This window comes from Eubalaena glacialis, chromosome 18 (genome assembly GCF_028564815.1).
Source record: "Eubalaena glacialis isolate mEubGla1 chromosome 18, mEubGla1.1.hap2.+ XY, whole genome shotgun sequence".
Taxonomy (NCBI): domain Eukaryota; kingdom Metazoa; phylum Chordata; class Mammalia; order Artiodactyla; family Balaenidae; genus Eubalaena; species Eubalaena glacialis.
This window is the reverse complement of record NC_083733.1, coordinates 57,514,637-57,531,899: the sequence shown is the minus strand read 5'-3', so window position 1 is coordinate 57,531,899 and position 17,263 is coordinate 57,514,637. Positions and strand designations below refer to the sequence as shown.

Genomic DNA, 17,263 nt, shown 5'->3' with positions numbered 1-17,263 from the left:
CACACCCCGTGCCTGGCGGTGACCCCGCACCGTCCTCCCCGAGTCCTACCTCCCTCCTCACTGTTATCCGGGTGTGCATTCGCGTGTGCGTGCGTGTGTGGGGTCTTTAAGCCAATTTCCTCCAGCATCTTACATCTTCACCACGAACTAGGAGGAGGGACGTGACCTTGAACCATACATAAAGTAGCTAACCCACAAGGACTTACTGTACAGCCCAGGGAACTATACTCGATAGCTTGTAATAACCTCTCTAATGGAAAAGAATCTGAAAAGGAATATATATCTGGGACTTCCCTGCTGGTGCAGTGATTAAGAATCCGCCTGCCAATGCAGGGGACACGGTTGGAGCCCTAGTGTGGGAAGATCCCACATGCCACGGAGCAACAAAGCCCGTGGGCCAGCCTGCGCTCTGGGGCCCACGAGCCACAACTACTGAGCCCGCGTGCCACAACTGCTGAAGCCCGCGCGCCTAGAGCCCGTGCTCCGCAGCAAGAGAAGCCACCGCAATGAGAAGCCCACGCACCGCAACGAAGAGTGGCTCCCGCTCGCTGCAACTAAGGAAAGCCCCCGCGCAGCAACGAAAACCCAACGCAGCCAAAAATAAATTAATTAATTTAAAAAAAGAATATATATATGTATGTATAGCTGACTCACTGTGCTGTACCTGAAACTAACATGACATTGTAAATCAACCATACTTCAATAACAATTAATTAATTAATTAATTAACAAACAAAAAAACAATAAAGGATTTGAGGTTCAGAGAGTCTTAGGCCACACAGCTAACAAAGCGGCACAGTTGGGATTTGAATTCAGACCGGTCTGAATGATTGACTAAATCATTCATTCACTTAGCAGTATAGTATAGTGGTTAGAAACGTGATGTCTAAAGCCAGACCACTTGAGTTCACAGCCTAGCTTCTCTGTGACTCTGTTAATTCTTCTGTAAGAATGGGGATCTGTTTCAGAATTAAATAGTTACGTGTGGGAATTCCTTGGCTGTCCAGTTGTTAGGACTCCGGGCTTTAACTGCCGAGGGCCTGGGTTCAATCTCTGGTCCGGGAATTAAGATCCCACAAGCCGTGCAGCCAAAAAAAAAAAAAAAAAACGATAGGTACATGTGTACATAACTTAAAACAGGGCCAGGTGCATATATAACAAGCATTAAATAAATGCAAAGCTAATATTCTTCCAATTAATTGTTATTGAGGTCTAGTTGTAATAGAGAGAAGGACCTTGCCCTCTCAGAGCACTTGTCCCCATGCAAATGAACTTGTAAATTAAGATAATTTCAGGAAGTGCAAAGGCCTGCCAGGGGAATGGGCTTGTTGAAGCAGAAGATGGTTACAATGTCAGATCCATGCTGTAGCCCCAGCATCTAGAGCAGTGCCTGGCACACAGTAGATGCTCCATAAATATCTGTTGCATCAAAGATTGAATGTAGGCGATGATGCTATCGAGGTCGGCAGGGACGTTGTGGAAAAGATTTGGCATTTTATTTCTAGTGCAAGGGGAAGCAGTTGAAGGGTTTCCAGCAGGAAGTTACTTGGTTTACTTTGCATTTTCATTTAGCATTTTATTAGGAAAACTTTAAAACATACAAAAGACACCTATATATTCACCATCCAGCTTCCACCAATAACATTTTAACTATCCTTGTTTTGTTATGTATCTATTCATCTTGTCTCAATTCATTTTTTTTTTTTTTTTTTTTGATGCGTTTCAAAGACAGTTGCAGGGCTCTCCTGGTGGGGCAGTGGTTAAGAATCTGCCTGCCAATGCAGGGGACACGGGTTCGAGCCCTGATCCAGGAAGATCCCACATGCTGCGGAGTGGCTGGGCCCGCGCGCCACAACTACTGAGCCTGCCAGCATAGAGCCCGTGCTCTGCAACAAGAGAAGCCACCACAATGAGAAGCCCGCGCACTGCAACGAAGAGTAGCCCCCGCTCACCGCAACTAGAGAGAGCCCGCGCGCAGCAACGAAGACCCAGTGAAGCCAAAAAAAACCTAAAAATAAACAAAGACAGTGGCAGACACCAGTACCCTTCACTCCTAAACACGTAAGCATGCATATCATTTGCTAGAGTTAATATTCGCGTACAGGTCATTCCTTGCCACCTCCCAGGTAAATTTACACACGATGAAATGCACAAATTTCGACACATAGGTACATCCTCCGTGTGACCAAACTCCTATAAGGATACAGAGAGTTACCATCATCCCAGAAACCTCCCTCCTGACCTCTCCCGTCAATTCCCCCACTCCCACCACTGTACTGATCAATGCCACCCCGCCCCCCACCAAAGATTCGTTTTCTCTTTGCATTTTTTTTTTTTTTTCAGCCGCGCGGCTTGTGGGATCTTCATTCCCCTGAGCAGGCATCAAACCTGGGCCCTTGGCAGTGAAAAGCGCAGAGTCTTAACCACTAGACCTCCAGGGAACTCCCCTCTCTTTGCATTTAAAAAGATCCTTCTGGCTGCCTTCTGAAGAAGGAACTGTGGGGAATGGGGAGCAGGGGAAGAAAAAGCTGGAAACCTAGTGCAAGCAAGGTCCAGGCAAGTGATGACAATGGCTAGGAGCAGAGTGGGTAGCAGTGGGGAGAGAAAGAAATGGATACATTTGGGATTTATTTGGAGGTAGAGCCAGTAGGATTTGCTGACAAATTGAGTTTGAAGGCAAAGGAAGGAACCCGGGTTTTTTTCTGTCGAATACAAGTAATTCTGGTATGAGGTAAGGAGAGATTGTATTACAAAAGACTATTGCAGGGGCTTCCCTGGTGGCGCAGTGGTTAAGAATCTGCCTGCCAGTGAAGGGGTCATGGTTCGATCCCTGGTCCGGGAAGAACCCACATGCCGCGGAGCAACTAAGCCCGTGCGCCACAACTACTGAGCCTGTGCTCTAGAGCCCGTGCTCTGCAACAAGAGAAGCCACCGCGATGAGAAGCCCGCACACCGCAACGAAGAGTAGCCCCCGCTCGCTCGCCACAACTAGAGAAAGCCTGTGCGCAGCAAAGAAGACCCAACACAGCCAAAAATAAAATAAATTTATGAAAAAAACAAAACAAGAGACTATTGCAGTAGAGGGACAGAGACCATTGCAAAGACAATGAACAACACCAGAATGTGATAACCCAGAAGGATGTATTTTCTAGTGAAACAAATGTTTTCCCTAATCCTAGATTGCTTTTGTCCTCAGCAAGTGGGAAGGAGCTGGGGACCAACAGAGGTGAAAAACTGGTGAAGCAGGTTTTACGGGAGGGAGCGGAATCAGGAATTCTCTTTTGGCCCGAAGAAGTTGGAGACGCCCGTTAGCTATCCCAGGAGAAGAGCTGAGTGGACAGACAGGTTAGAGGTTGGACTTGGGACCTCCCAAGACCCTCCAGAAGGCAAAGGAGAAACTAAGAACTGGCAACCACTTCATGGCAACAAACTGTAGGCCAGCCTCCCCCCATCTCTCTCCAGTTTCAGGAAACACCCCTGGGATGTCAGAGGCTAGAATCAAGGCCCGAGGAGACTGCAGAGAACATTCTGGCCATGTTTTGAGAGAAAGGGTTTTGGCCTAGAATAGAAATTTCAAGATTGCAAAGGTCTAAGTGTCTACTGTTTTAAGATGAACTTGATTGCAAAATCCTACAGATAAGAAAATGTAAAAGTTCCCAAGATTCTAAAGATTCCAAGACAAGACTACCCACTACCGTGGTAATAAAATTCAAGTCCCTCCTGGTGGCCTACAGGGCCCTTTTTGGGAATCTGTCCACTGGCTGCTGAGTTTGACATCATCTTGGCCCACTCTATTCTCTGCTCATGATAGTCCACTCGTGCTAGCCTTCTTTCAGTCTTTTGAACATCAAGGTGGCCTCAGGGCCTTTGCACCAGCTCTCTGTCTGAAATGCTTGGCCTGGAGATTGAGATTGGCTCATTTTCTGTTCTCAGCTTAAAGGCCGGTCCCCTCCAGAAGAGACTTTTCCAGATGAAACAAGCTGAATTAACTCCTTCCCAAATCCCAGACCCTGCTTTAATTTATTAAATAAGGTATTTAATAAATATTAAATGAATTAATATTTTCTAAGAACTTACAATAATAGTGCCTGGCATATAGTCAGCTTTGAATGTGTTTGTTAAATACATACAGAATTTTCTTCGTAACCTCTTATCACTACCTTGAACGCATCTTATATATTGATTTACATTTTCATTCTGCCTTCCCCCACCAAAATATTCTCTCCATGATGGCAGGGACTTCTGTCTGGTTTACTGTTGTGTCCCCAGTGCCTGGCATACAGTAGGTACTCAATAAATATTTTGTTGAATGAGTGATTTGAATACAGTTTGCTAGTCTCTCAAATTCATCTAAAGAGCAATCAAGGTTCCCAAATTCTCAGTCTAAAGAGCAAAGATTCAGAGATTCCTATCATAGATTTTGCAGTAACTGAGTTATCTGTGGTGGATCCTGGCCTCTCCTCCCCTGGACTGGGAGATGCCCATACATCTTGTTCTGTGGCTGACAGCTGACCCCTCACCACCTACTTCCCATCAGACCCCCTCTGATCTGGACTGGGTGAGAACCTGGGTGACTTTTAATTTATTTATTTTATTAATATTTTGGCCATGCTGTGTGACTTGCAGGATCTTAGTTCCTAGATCAGGGATCAAACCTGGGCCCTGGCAGTGAAAGTGCGGAGTCCTAACCACTGGACTGCCAGGGAATTCCCCCCTGGGTGACTTTAAATTTAGCCTCCTATGATGGATTTTTTTTTTTTTTTTAAGATTTAAAATTTTATTTATTTATTTATTTATTTGGCTGCATTGGGTCTTCGTTGCTGCGCGCGGGCTTTCTCTAGTTGCAGCGAGTGGGGGCTACTCTTCGTTGCGGTGCATGGGTTTCTCCTTGCAGTGGCTTCTCTTGTTGCGGAGCATGGGCTCTAGGCACATGGGCTTCAGTAGTCACAGCATGCAGGCTCAGTAGTTGTGGCACATGGGCTTTGGAGCGCAGGCTCAATGGTTGTGGCCTACAGGCTTAGTTGCTCTGCAGCATGTGGGATCTTCCCGGACCAGTGCTCGAACCAGTGTGCCCTGCATTGGCAGGCGGATTCTTATCCACAGCGCCACCAAGGAAGTCCTATGATGGATTTTTTAAGACCACTCTGGGGGCTGCCAACCCCAGGGTTCCAGCAGGCTGAGTGGTAGGTGGGTTCTGGAAATTACTGGGGTTTATTTTGCTTGAGATCCTCCAAGCCTTACAGTTCTAGAACCTGACTTGCTATGTGGGGATGAGCCATGGCCATCTACTCTCTGGCCTATGCCTTCCCAGTAATGTTCTTTTCCCAGCTCTGCTTATCTTAGTTTCTTTGCCTTCCCTCCTGCAAAGCTACCCGACCCAGCACCCAGAACTGGGCAAAGGGGAAGTTTAAGATGAGTCTTGGGGTTTCCCTGGTGGCGCAGTGGTTGAGAATCTGCCTGCTAATGCAGGGGACACGGGTTCGAGCCCTGGTCTGGGAAGATCCCACATGCCGCGGAGCAACTAGGCCCGTGAGCCACAACTACTGAGCCTGCGCGTCTGGAGCCTGTGCTCCGCAACAAGAGAGGCCGCGATAGTGAAGAGGCCCGCGCACCGCGATGAAGAGTGGCCCCCGCTTGCCGCAACTGGAGAAAGACCTCGCACAGAAACGAAGACCCAACACAGCCAAAAATAAAAATATAAAAATAAATAAATAAATAAGACCCGGCGCAACCAAATAAATAAATGAATATTTAAAAAAAAAAAAAAAGAAGATGAGTCTTGCTTCCTTCCTGCTACCCTGGGCTTAGGGCTTCCCCAGATTCCAAGAGCATCCTTGGCTGTGAGTAACATGAGGGACTTGACTATGTCACAGACCACAGGCAGCAATGTTGTTTGGTCTTCTGCTGCTGTCCCCCATCCCATCCCTTATCCCATCTCTCATCCATCCCCTCATCCACCCCCTCATATAACCTCTCACTCACCACTTCATCCCATGCTCTTGAAACCAAATCCCCCTAAAACCACATTCCCCTGCTGAGTTTATGATTAACCTCTCTATCCAAAACTGTATTCCCTTTCTTGTCCCAGCCCTGTTCCCCTCAGCAGGAGGGAGCAGGATCCTGTGGGGCCTTCCTGGGTACAAAAACCCTTTTGTGTCCCTGTTTTCTTGTTTGTAGAAAAAGGCTTTTGTCTCCTAGGCCTTCTCTGAGTTCCAAAGAACAGACTTAAGCAGTTACTAATTAGGGAAGTGAGGGAATGCAGAAGCAAAGGAGGAGCAGTTGAATAAGAAAAGTAATGATAGCTTAAACAATGTTTCATTGGTTCCATCGATAAAACAGGGTCCTGGTTCCTCCTCAACTGATATACACAGCAATCTGATACATATCTTTGAGCTGTTCTGCAGAAACTAAGACCCTCCACCCCACCCAGGTGGAGGATGATGACTACATGGACCACAAGCAAGTAGACCCCAGACTGGTTGGAACCACAAGGTTGATGATTAAGATTCCTGAAACATCATCCTGTTACCTCCCCATCAACCAATCAGAAGAAAGTCCACAAACTGCAACCTCACCCCAAATGTTACCTTTAAAAAACCTTCCCTGAAAGTCATTGGGGAGTTTGGGTCTTTTGAGCATGAGCTGCCCATTCTCCCTGCTTGCCACCCTGCAATAAATGCTGTACTTTCCTTCACTACAACCTGGTATCAGTAGATTGGCTTTGCTACATGGTGGGCGAGTGAACCCAAGTTGGGTTCAGTAACACTCTTACCCCATCCTCTCTTTTCCTGATACCTTCTATGTATCATACTGTAGTGGGGGAGGGGAGTTAAAAAAAAGTAAGGCACTGCCCCCATAAATTCACATCAGGAAGGCAGCCATAGGCTGAGAAAAATAAAATTGAAGGTCTTTCCTGTGAAGATTCTTGCTCCCTCCCCTCCATCTACAACTGTATTTGATTATGATCTGGTTCCACCTACCCTCCCTTTCTGTTTTAGAAATAATTATTTCGAATACAGAGACAGGACAGGTTTTGAGGAATTGTCATGATTAGTTGTGTCTGCACACTTATCTTTATTATATCTTAGCATTTTTACCATTTATTTATTTAGAGAAAGAAAATATTCTGGACTGAGTTGGGGTCTCCTGTGTCCCCTCCCAGATGTCATATTCCTTCCCCCCCTCCCTGCCCCGGTCCCTCCCTTCCCCAGGGAAGCCACTCTCTTACTGTTAATATTCTGACATATCTTTTTATTCTTTTACTACATATGTGTGCATCCAACACAGTATTTGGGAAAGTATTCTTTTGCAGGTTCAAGAACTTGATACACAGGGCAGCACATAGCATACACATATCTTTATGCAACTGGCCTTTTTTCTTGGTTTTCGGGATCATTCATATCCAGTACATGCAGCTCTGGTTCATTTGTTTCAACTTCTGGGAGGTATTTCATGGAATGGCTCTGACACAATGTCTCCATTTCTCTTACAGAAAGCAGTGTATCTTTCTCTTGGTTAAGAATTTCCTCATTTCAAATGCCTGAGTCATGGGGGTCTGGTTCCTTCTGCCTGCAACATTTGGTTTCAATCTGCCCCCTCCTATCTTCCCTTTGGGTCCAACCTGGTCTCCTCCTAGAGCTCCTGGCATCCAGGCCTGCAGACTCCCATCCACCTTCCACTTGAAGCCAGAGGGTCTTTAAATTGCCCATCTTTGATAATTTGTGATGCTGGTTGTGCCCCAAGCCCAGAGCTGTACGGCATCCAGGGCAGGGACAGGGTCCATCTTCCTCACCCTGCAACACCTGGCCAGGAAGACACAGATGTTAAGTGGGATGGAAGTGTACAGTCTCAGCAGCTGACTTTGGAATTCTCTTAGGGGAAGAACTGCCTTCGTTGATGAAAGTATGTGGTTTAGCCAGTTGGTGGAGGTGAGGTGGGGATGGGGGTGGTGGGGTTGGGTGGGGGGTTGGTGGGTGGGAGATTGTGGGGTAGGAGGGTGTGGAGTGGAATGCTGAATGGTTTAGCGTTCAAAAGGAACAGGAAAAGTTTGGGGAGATGGGCTGGAGGCCCAAGTGTGAGATTTGAAGGGCTGGAGCCTCCAGTTTGGAAACTTTTGAGAACAGGAATTATCTGAATTCAAGTCTCTGCCTTGCCACTGCCGCAGCTCTCTGTGTAACTCTAGCAAGTTATTTCAACCTCTCAGTTTTCCCTATCTGTAAATCGGGCTCATAATTGTACCTACCTCCCAGGGATATAGTCACCATCAAATGTGATAATGCGGCTACTCTGCTCCTTGGCCTGCACAGAACATTTTGGTGAGCCCTAAGAGCAGGGGCTGGGTTTTTGGTTCACCTCTGAATCCTTGGGCTTTAAAGCCTCAGTAAATAGTTAGACCAGATCCCTCACCTCCCACCCCAGGCTGGGTTAAAGAATCTCCTTGGGGTCCTCCTAGAAAAGGCTTGAATCCTATTATCCCCTATTAATGCTTTGAGGGAGGAGCTGGTATACCATCTACATCAGATGAAGAAATTGGGGCAGAAGAAAGTCAAGGTTACCTGCTCAGGGTCACATAAGTATCTGTTGCTTTGGATTGTTTCTTCCCTCTCCTATCTCAGTTCGGGAGGACTGTTTTGCTCCAACCCTACCCGGCAACTTGCCTGTTACAGAGTGGTTGCTCTGGGCTGTGATGAAGAAATGAAAGAGTGGGACTTCCCTGTCAATCCAGTGGTTAAGACTCCACACTTCCATTGAAGGGAGCAAGGGTTCCATCCCTGGCTGGGGAACTAAGATCCCGCATGCTGCTCAGTGCGGCCAAAAAAAAAAAAAAAAGTGTTTAAGAAATGAAGGAGTGAGCCCCATTCTGATGCCCACCCTTCCATATCCTGGTAGGACCCCGGAAGGGCCTGACCCCCATTCGCTCCCACGCTCCAACCCTCCAGCTCCCTCCGTGGCTCACACACAACTTCCACCTGGGGGCGCCCTCCGCCCCACAGGTCACTGGACTTCAGCCTTGAGGGGTAGAGAGGGGAGATGACCAGAGAGGGGGAGAAAACCTTAGACTGGAGGGAGCGAGAACCTGAGAGGGACGGAGGATAAACTTCCCCCTCCCTTCCCTCCTCCTCCTCTTCCACCTGCCAAGTGTGGCCACCTGGGTTCGAATCCTGCGCTGACCTCGAGAAGCTGTGTGACCTTGGTCAGGCGAGCTAATAACCTCCCCTCCCTCTATTACAGTTATAAAATGGGGACATTATATTAGTATACCTTCCCGGGAGGATTAAAGACATCGCATGACTAATGGCAAATCCTGGGAGGCAGTGTGAGTGCTACAGCTCACTGCTGTGTCTTTCTGGATGTGCGTAATGTGTCAGACGTGGCGCTCTGATCTCACAGCAGCCCAAAGTCAGTGCCATTGTCTCCATTATCGTTTTCCATAGAAATTCAGTTACACAAGTAGTAGATGATTATGAGCTCATTAAAAATCTCAAAGACTAGGGGTTCCCTGGCGGTCCAGTGGTTAGGATTTCGTGCTTTCACTGCGGAGGGCACGGGTTTGATCCCTGGTTGGGGAAATAGGATCCCGCAAGTGGCGTGGCCAAAAACGAAAAAAAGAAAAATCTCAAAGACTGCACGGAAAGAATCCCTTCAACTCCTCACTCCCTGGACCTGCCCATTTCAGCCCCCAGGCCCAGCCCTCAATCTGGGGGAACACCTAAGGTTTCTCATGTTCTCAGTTCTGCTGCCCGAACAGGTCTGGACTGGTTCCATTATTTTCTATCTTTTTACCAAAGGAGACCCACCCTTGGACAGCTGACAGAAGGCCCTGCCCAGGGTCAGGAGGTCACTGGCTCCTGGTGTCACTTTGGGAATGTCACATTCCCCCTTTGTCTCCAAATCTAAAGTAAATTCCACCTGCATTTAATTCTGTGTTATTTCAACATACCCCAGCTTCCCGAATAAGAAGTGGCTGGAGGAGATCCAGAGGGCGGGGATGCAGAAGGTCCCTCTGTCTGTTCTTAGTGCTGGAGGCCCCAGGAAACCCTGGCCTCAGCTCCTTACATCCAGAGTTGATGCCAGCTAGCTCCATGGCCAAGCTCAGCTGGGCGATGCTGGGGTCACAGTGGTGACAGAGACAGCTTTGCCTCTAGTGGGGTAGTCAGATCAGTCACGTTGACTGCCCAGTGTGGTCTGGGCTGGGATGGGGGAAGCACAGGCAGAGGGGTCAGGTCCTGGAAAGGGGAGGCACAGGGGACTGTGGGAACCCAGAGTACGTGCCTGCCCCAGCCTGGGAGTAGTGGGTATCAGGGAGGTCTTCCTGAAGGAGAGCATACGTGCTTCTGAAGAATGAGTAGAGGAAGATCATGGGGAAGAGTGTTCCCTGCAGTGGGAACAGCATGTTGGGAGGTTCAGAGTAGAGGAACTCAGGGTTGTGGATGATGATTCCAGCACAGAGTGCTGGGGGCAAGTGTGGGAGGTGGTGTCTCCCCTCAAGGAGGGGCAGGACTTGGGAGGAAAGAGAGGAGCAAACATTCCAGGTGGGGAATCAGCCTGTCCTGAGACCTGAGAGGTAGCATGGACACCCAGCAAGGCCCTTGTGGCTGGATGGGAAGGGGGCAGGCAGGGGCCAGAAGATGCCAGATCTGCGCAGCGGGCATAGGTGTGGGGTCCTTAGCAGACAGAAGCCCTGTGCATTTGAAGCCCTGGGAACGGCTGGGTTTACCCAGGAGAGAGAGCAAGGAGAAGACCTGGGTCCTAGCCCCTGGAATCCTTACTTTTGGAGGTGAGTAGAGGGGGAATCAAGAAGATTGAGGGTGAAGGGCTCCAGAGAGAGGAAGATGGCACCACCGGGCAGGTGGAGGAGAGGTACTCAGCCAACTCCCTGCCGGAGTTTGTATAATACTTTTCAAAAACGATGTGTAGCTAATATCTGTTTTGCATTAAAATTTATGTTTTTGGAATTCTGTGTCAGTCTTGGAGATCACTGGAGATACTTCTCCTCTCACTTACTATTTTCTTTTTTTAAACTTTTTATTAAAACAATTTTTTAAACTTTTATTTTGGCTGCACTGTGTGGGCCACAGCAGTGAAAGCGCAGAGTCCTAACCGCTGGAGTACAGGGGAACTCTCCCTAGCTTACTATTTTCTAGGAAGTTTTCACCAATATTGAAAAATTTATGACCAGAGTTGAGTGTTTTTAAAAATCGTAGCTTTGGGGATCCTCCTCTGTGAACCCTTGAATTTGGTACCACAATTTGACTGAGTTCCTTCTCAGTTACCTGAAGAGCAGTAGTCTTCTTTTTTTGTTTGTTTTAATTTTTAAAATTTATGCTGCATTGGGTCTTCTCTAGTTGCGGCGAGCGGGGGCTACTCTTCATTGCGGTGCCCGGGCTTCTCACTGTGGTGGCTTCTCTTGTTGTGGAGCACGGGCTCTAGCCGTGCGGGCTTCAGTCGTTGTGGCTTGCGGGCTCTAGACCGCAGGCTCAGTAGTTGTGGCGCACGGGCTCAGTTGCTCCACAGCAACTGAGGATCCTCCCCGACCAGGGATCGAACCCGTGGCCCTGCATTGGCAGGCGGATTCTTAACCACTGTGCCACCAGGGAAGTCCCAGTAGTCTTCTAACTACTTTGCTTATGTAGCACATAAAACATTTTGAAAAAGTTTATATCTGAACATTTTTAAGTTGATGGCAAACTTTTTTTCATAAGTTTAAATTGTTGCAATTTCTGATGTACTGTAAATATTGGCATTTAAAAATAAAAGGTATGCCACTCTTTTTAAAAATATGTATTTATTTATTATTTTATTTTTCATTTATTTGGCTGGGCCGGGTCTTAGTTGCCGCACTCAGGATCTTCCTTGCCGCGTGAGGGACCTTTACTGGATTAACCTTAGCCCCCTGCATTGGGAGTGAGGAGTCTTAACCACTGGACCACCAGGGAAGTCCCTGCCACTCTTTCAAATATGTGCAGTGGAATCTTTGAGACCTTTGATCCACTAATAACCATTTAAAGAAAAGACATAAGAAAAAAAAAAAAGACATAAGCATCTTTTTCTTTTTAACATTTTCTTTTTTATCTTTGAAGTTCTATTTCATTCCACTGCCACCACACAATTTTATCCTAATATATTTTTGTGCTTAAATGACTTTTAGTGGCATATTATCATATTTATGCCCCAAAAATATATGTAAATAAATAGAAATTAAATAATTTTTTTCTTGTGACCATTAGGCTCTAAGCAATTAACATTTTCCCTCCTGAATTGGGTTTTTAATACAACTCATTTGTACACAAGTGATCAAAACAGAAATCTTTTCATAAGTTGATATGTAATTGTTAAATATAAAAAGCAAAATTATATTTCTTAAGATGAATGAGCTTTTTCCTAATTAGTTCTTGTATCTGTGAATAAATAGGACTCATTTTACTAACAGAATTCTGCTCAGTATGTATGATGCCAGAGTCAGGGAGTGCCAGGTGCAAAAAGCATCCAGGCTTAACAGGTGCAGGGTGTGATGGGGGAAGCCAGAGGCATTGGTGGGAACCTCTCCCTGTTGACATTCTGATATCTAAAATTTTGGCACAATTTCTTTTTTCTTCTTTTTTTTTTGAAAAACAAATGAGTTTATTTTAAAACAAATCTAGCAGTAGAGGAGACTTGATACCAACCTTAATTCAGTAGGTAACTAGTTGTACATAAGAAGCATTCCTATGGAGAACTCTGTCCCAAGGAACTTTGTCTGCTAACTCATCTGGGATAACCATAAATGGGCTGTTTGAAAATAATGCCCAAGGATCTCAGGAACATAATAGAATTGCACACCCACAAAGCACTCTTGATATTATCTACTAAGGTTTTTCTAATCTGGGCTTTTTTCTTTTTGGCAGCATTGTATCAAACGGAAAACTCACACTTCTGAAGATATTTCTTAAGTACTCACCTGCATACTACGGTTTCTCTGTCCTTCTCTGAAATTGTGAAAAATTCAAGTGTGTTCCTTCACACTTCCTTTTTCTTAAATGACATTTATCAAAATAAGGGTAAGTAAAAAGGCACTTGTTTTAAAAGCTATCCATTCTTAGGGAAGGTTGGAATGTGTGTACATCATAGTACCGAATATATATAGGAAAATCGGAAAGCATTTCATTTCTGGGAGCCTTCTTTAAACATTGGAAATAACTGGTTTGGTACCTATAGAAAGCAACTAGATTTTTCTTTGTAATCAAACTCAGTCTCTCACTTGAACCTACCTTAAAAGCATGTAAATTTTAATAAACACTATATCTGACAGATATTAAATACCTGAATGAAATGTGTAGCCTTCATTCAATCATACATTTTTTTTTGAAATTTATTTATTTACTTATTGGCTTCATTGGGTCTTCGTTGCTGCGTGTGGGCTTTCTCTAGTTGTGGCGAGCGGGGGCTACTCTTCGCTGTGGTGCACGGGCTTCTCATTGCAGTGGCTTCTCTTGTTGCGGAGAGTGGGCTCTAGGCGCGCAGGCTTCGGTAGTTGTGGCGCACGGGCTTAGTTGCTCCGTGGCACGTGGGATCTTCCCAGACCAGGGATCGAACCTGTGTCCCCTGCATTGGCAGGTGGATTCTTAACCACTGTGCCACCGGGAAGTCCTCAATCATACATTTTTAATATGTAGTAAAAATTTGATGGATTGACTTGTCCACATGTTTCATCCGGATGTTTTGAAGTCAGATAAAAAGGTTCATCTATAATCTTTTCCCACACTTAACTTTAAAATCACTGTAAATATAAATAAAATACTGTGTAATGAAAATTATATATAAAGTGATACACTGGAATGAAAAATGTTAGTGGGGAGACAAAGGGCTTTAAACCTTCACAGATAAATAGATCCCCATATGGTTAAACAGTGATGGAAAATCACTAGAAGTAGATAAAAAATTGGATTAAAAAGTCATGGTATCCGAGAGTTAAAAGCATGAGAGTCATATGGAAAAGATTAGAGATCTAGGATAGAATTATAGCGCTTAAATATACATCTTTGGAATCTTGAAATCTGGATTTATACTCTCACTCTCTCTCTACCTCATTGAGGGAATTGATTGCCTTTTGATCTTAAAACCTCCCTAGTTATTAGCATACAATAGGGATGAATAACTAACGATATCTTAAAATATGTATACTAAAATTTCCTTTGTTATAGGGTTTGGGGATAGGTACTAAATGATGTAATGGGTGTAAAATGCTTCCTGTAGTGTTTGGCACACAGGGCTCATTAAGTTGGCACAATTTCTTTTGAAGATAAACACCTAAGGCAATAGCTGAGTTCCTTAATCTTTTGAGAAATTTCTCCCCGAGGCAGGGGCAGGGCTGAGATGACTTCAGGGAAGCCCAAAAGAGGTGCTATAAGAGCCTGGATTCTCTTCCAGGACCTCAATGAACAGGGGCTGGCCAATCTTAACCACTGTGCCACCGGCCACAGAAAGCCTGCCACAGAATGTCCATATCAGGGGACGTTCCAGGAGAGTCCACATCAGCAGAGCCCTGACCCCAGGTAAAAACTGACTGCTGATCCAGACCCCAGAATGAATCTTAACCCTGGATCTACACTGAACCCTAAATCCAGCCATGGAGGGAAATCCAGGGAGAGGGGAGAGCCTGGGCAAAGCGCAGGAGGTGAGACATAGGTGGTCTGATTGGGGGGACCAGGCTGTTTAAGCCAGAGGGACTCCCCAATCCTTTGTTGCCACAAAAGCCACTGCAGGGATATGGAAGGGAGGAGGTTGAGGCCGGGGATCATTCAGGTACGGAGCCCCCTTTTCATCCCATTTCAGAGGGACTTGATACTTGGGTGTATTAATTTCCTATTGGTGCAAATTATAACAAATTTAGCGGCTTAAACCAACGCAATTTTGTTCTCTTAGAGTTCTGAAAGTCACACATCTGCAATGAGTCTTAGGGAATTCCCTGACGGTCCAGTGGTTAGGACTCTGTTCTTCCACTGCAGGGGGCACAGGTTCAATCCCTGGTCGGGGAACTAGGATCCCACAAGCCGCGCGGTGTGCCCCGCCCCCCCCCCCAGGAAAAATGATAACTATAAAAGAATAAAAAAGAAAAAGATTGATAGATTAAAAAAAATAAAATGGGGATAATGATAGTGCTTTAAAAAAAAAATGCAATGAGGGACTTCCCTGGTGGCGCAGTGGTTAAGAATCTGCCTGCCAATTCAGGGGACATTGGTTCGAGCGCTGGACCGGAAAGATCCCACATGCCGCGGAGCAACTAAGCCCGTGCGCCACAACTACTGAACCTGCGCTCTACAGCCAGTGAGCCACAACTACTGAAGCCCGCGCGCCTAGAGCCTGTGCTCCGCAACAAGAGAAGCCATCGCAATGAGAAGCCCGTGCACCGCAACGAAGAGTAGCCCCCGCTCACCACAACTAGAGAAAGCCCACGCACAGCAACGAAGACCCAACGTGGCCAAAACTAAATAAATAAACAAATTTATATTAAAAAAATACAATGAGTCTTAGGGGGTTAAAATCAAGGTGTCTTGATTTTAACCAGCAAAGCTGGTTCTTTCTGGAAACTCTAGGGGAGGCTCTAGGGGAGAATCTGTTCCCTGCCTCTTCCAGAATCTAGAGGTTGCCCACATTCCTTGGCTCATGGCTGCATCGTGCAATCCATTGTCTCAGTCTCCTTCTCTGACTCCGACCCTTCTGTCTCCTAAGGACCCGTGTGATTACAATGGGCCACCAGGATAATCCAGAATAATCTACCCATCTCAAGATCCTTAATTTAATCACACCTGCAAGGTCTTTTTCACCAGGTAAGGGAGCATGTTCTGAGTATGAGGGCCTAGGCAGCTTTTGGGAAGGGGGCCATTATTCAGCCTCCCATTCTGGAGCACAGCTGATCCAGGGACCTCAGTCTCTTACAGAATTCCTTCAGGAACCAAATCCTGGGATGCCTTTGGTGAGAACTCCCCTCTGCACTCACCCTCTTCCCCTCTCCTCAGTTCCTCAATTGACTTTATCGCCATTTCTACTTAAATCAACATTGAGTGTTTACATTATTATGACTGTGTAATAGAGTTTCTAGCTGGGCCATGTAGTGACCTATAGCTACTTGTTCTTTCTCCCACAGGCATGTTTTTCCTAAAGATGATAACTGCTTTGTCTTTCATTTGCTTACTTTTCTGGGCGCTTGTCAGTATTTCATCCCTAGATTCTGACATAACCAGGAAACTCTCACTGCGATCAAGCATATCAGGGAATCATCATGAGACTAAAAAGAACCTCATGGGTCACTTTTGAAGGATGCTGAGGAACAAATTCATTTTTTGGAAAACTGATAAATAAAAGAAAGAATCAAGCATTTCTTTTGCTTTTTTTTTTTTTTTTTAAATAAAACTGTACTTTGGGAACCCCCCGCCCCACTTTCTCTTAAGCTGAAGATCTTGATTCTTAATACTTTATTTTTTTTCTTTCCTTTTTTTTAAAAAATTTGTCCAAGGCAGACATGATGTAAGGGATATGCACCACCAGAATAACTGTCTGGGCCACAGAAGCCATGCTGCAAGCCCACCTGGGTGCTGACTGCCTCTTAACACTTTTAAAAATTGTCATTGCAGCGGTGGTATGGATCCTGTCATTTAAGCGGAGAACAGGGAAGCAAAGGTTTTTCCCCAAACCTCTAAGGTGGGGTTTTGTTTGGGGTGGATTTTTTCCCCCCTCTGGATTTTTACTTTTAAATCTTAAAAGGATATACAGCAGGCCTCAGGCATGACAGGCAATGAGCAGGTGAACAAACGATGGAAAAGTGTTCCAAAACTCCAGTGTTAGCTAACAGGCTTCTGAATGTATTGCTGTGGTCCACAGCGAAGGCTGGAGAAGGTAGCAAGGAGATGCTGTATCAGCTACTGCAGCCTTAAAACAACGTTGGTGTCTCTTTGGGCTTTAAAGTTGTTCCTGTGCAGCTTATTTTTTGTTTAATCAAATAAAAAAGAGGGTTTTTCCATGGGAAAAAATACGTATTTATTTGCTTTATCTTTGCTATGTCAACTGTTATCTATTTATGCATCAAAATCATATGGCTATATCGTATTTCGTATTTGCTTGTACTTTCAGATCTTTGATCCATTTCAAGTTAATTTTGGGTATCACGTGAAGTAAAAGGCAGGGTTCATTTTTTTTTTTTAATTAATTTATTTTTTACTGAAGTATAGTTGATTTACAATGTTGTGTTAATTTCTGCTATACAGCAAAGTGATTCAGTTATATATAT

The 17,263-nt window shown here is 45.4% G+C and overlaps 1 protein-coding gene across 1 annotated transcript in view; it reads left to right on the top strand.

Moving 5' to 3' along the window:
• ACTMAP (actin maturation protease) overlaps positions 1-17,263 on the top strand; it is a 345,587-nt gene that overhangs the window by 177,210 nt on the left and 151,114 nt on the right. The window lies entirely within an intron of this gene.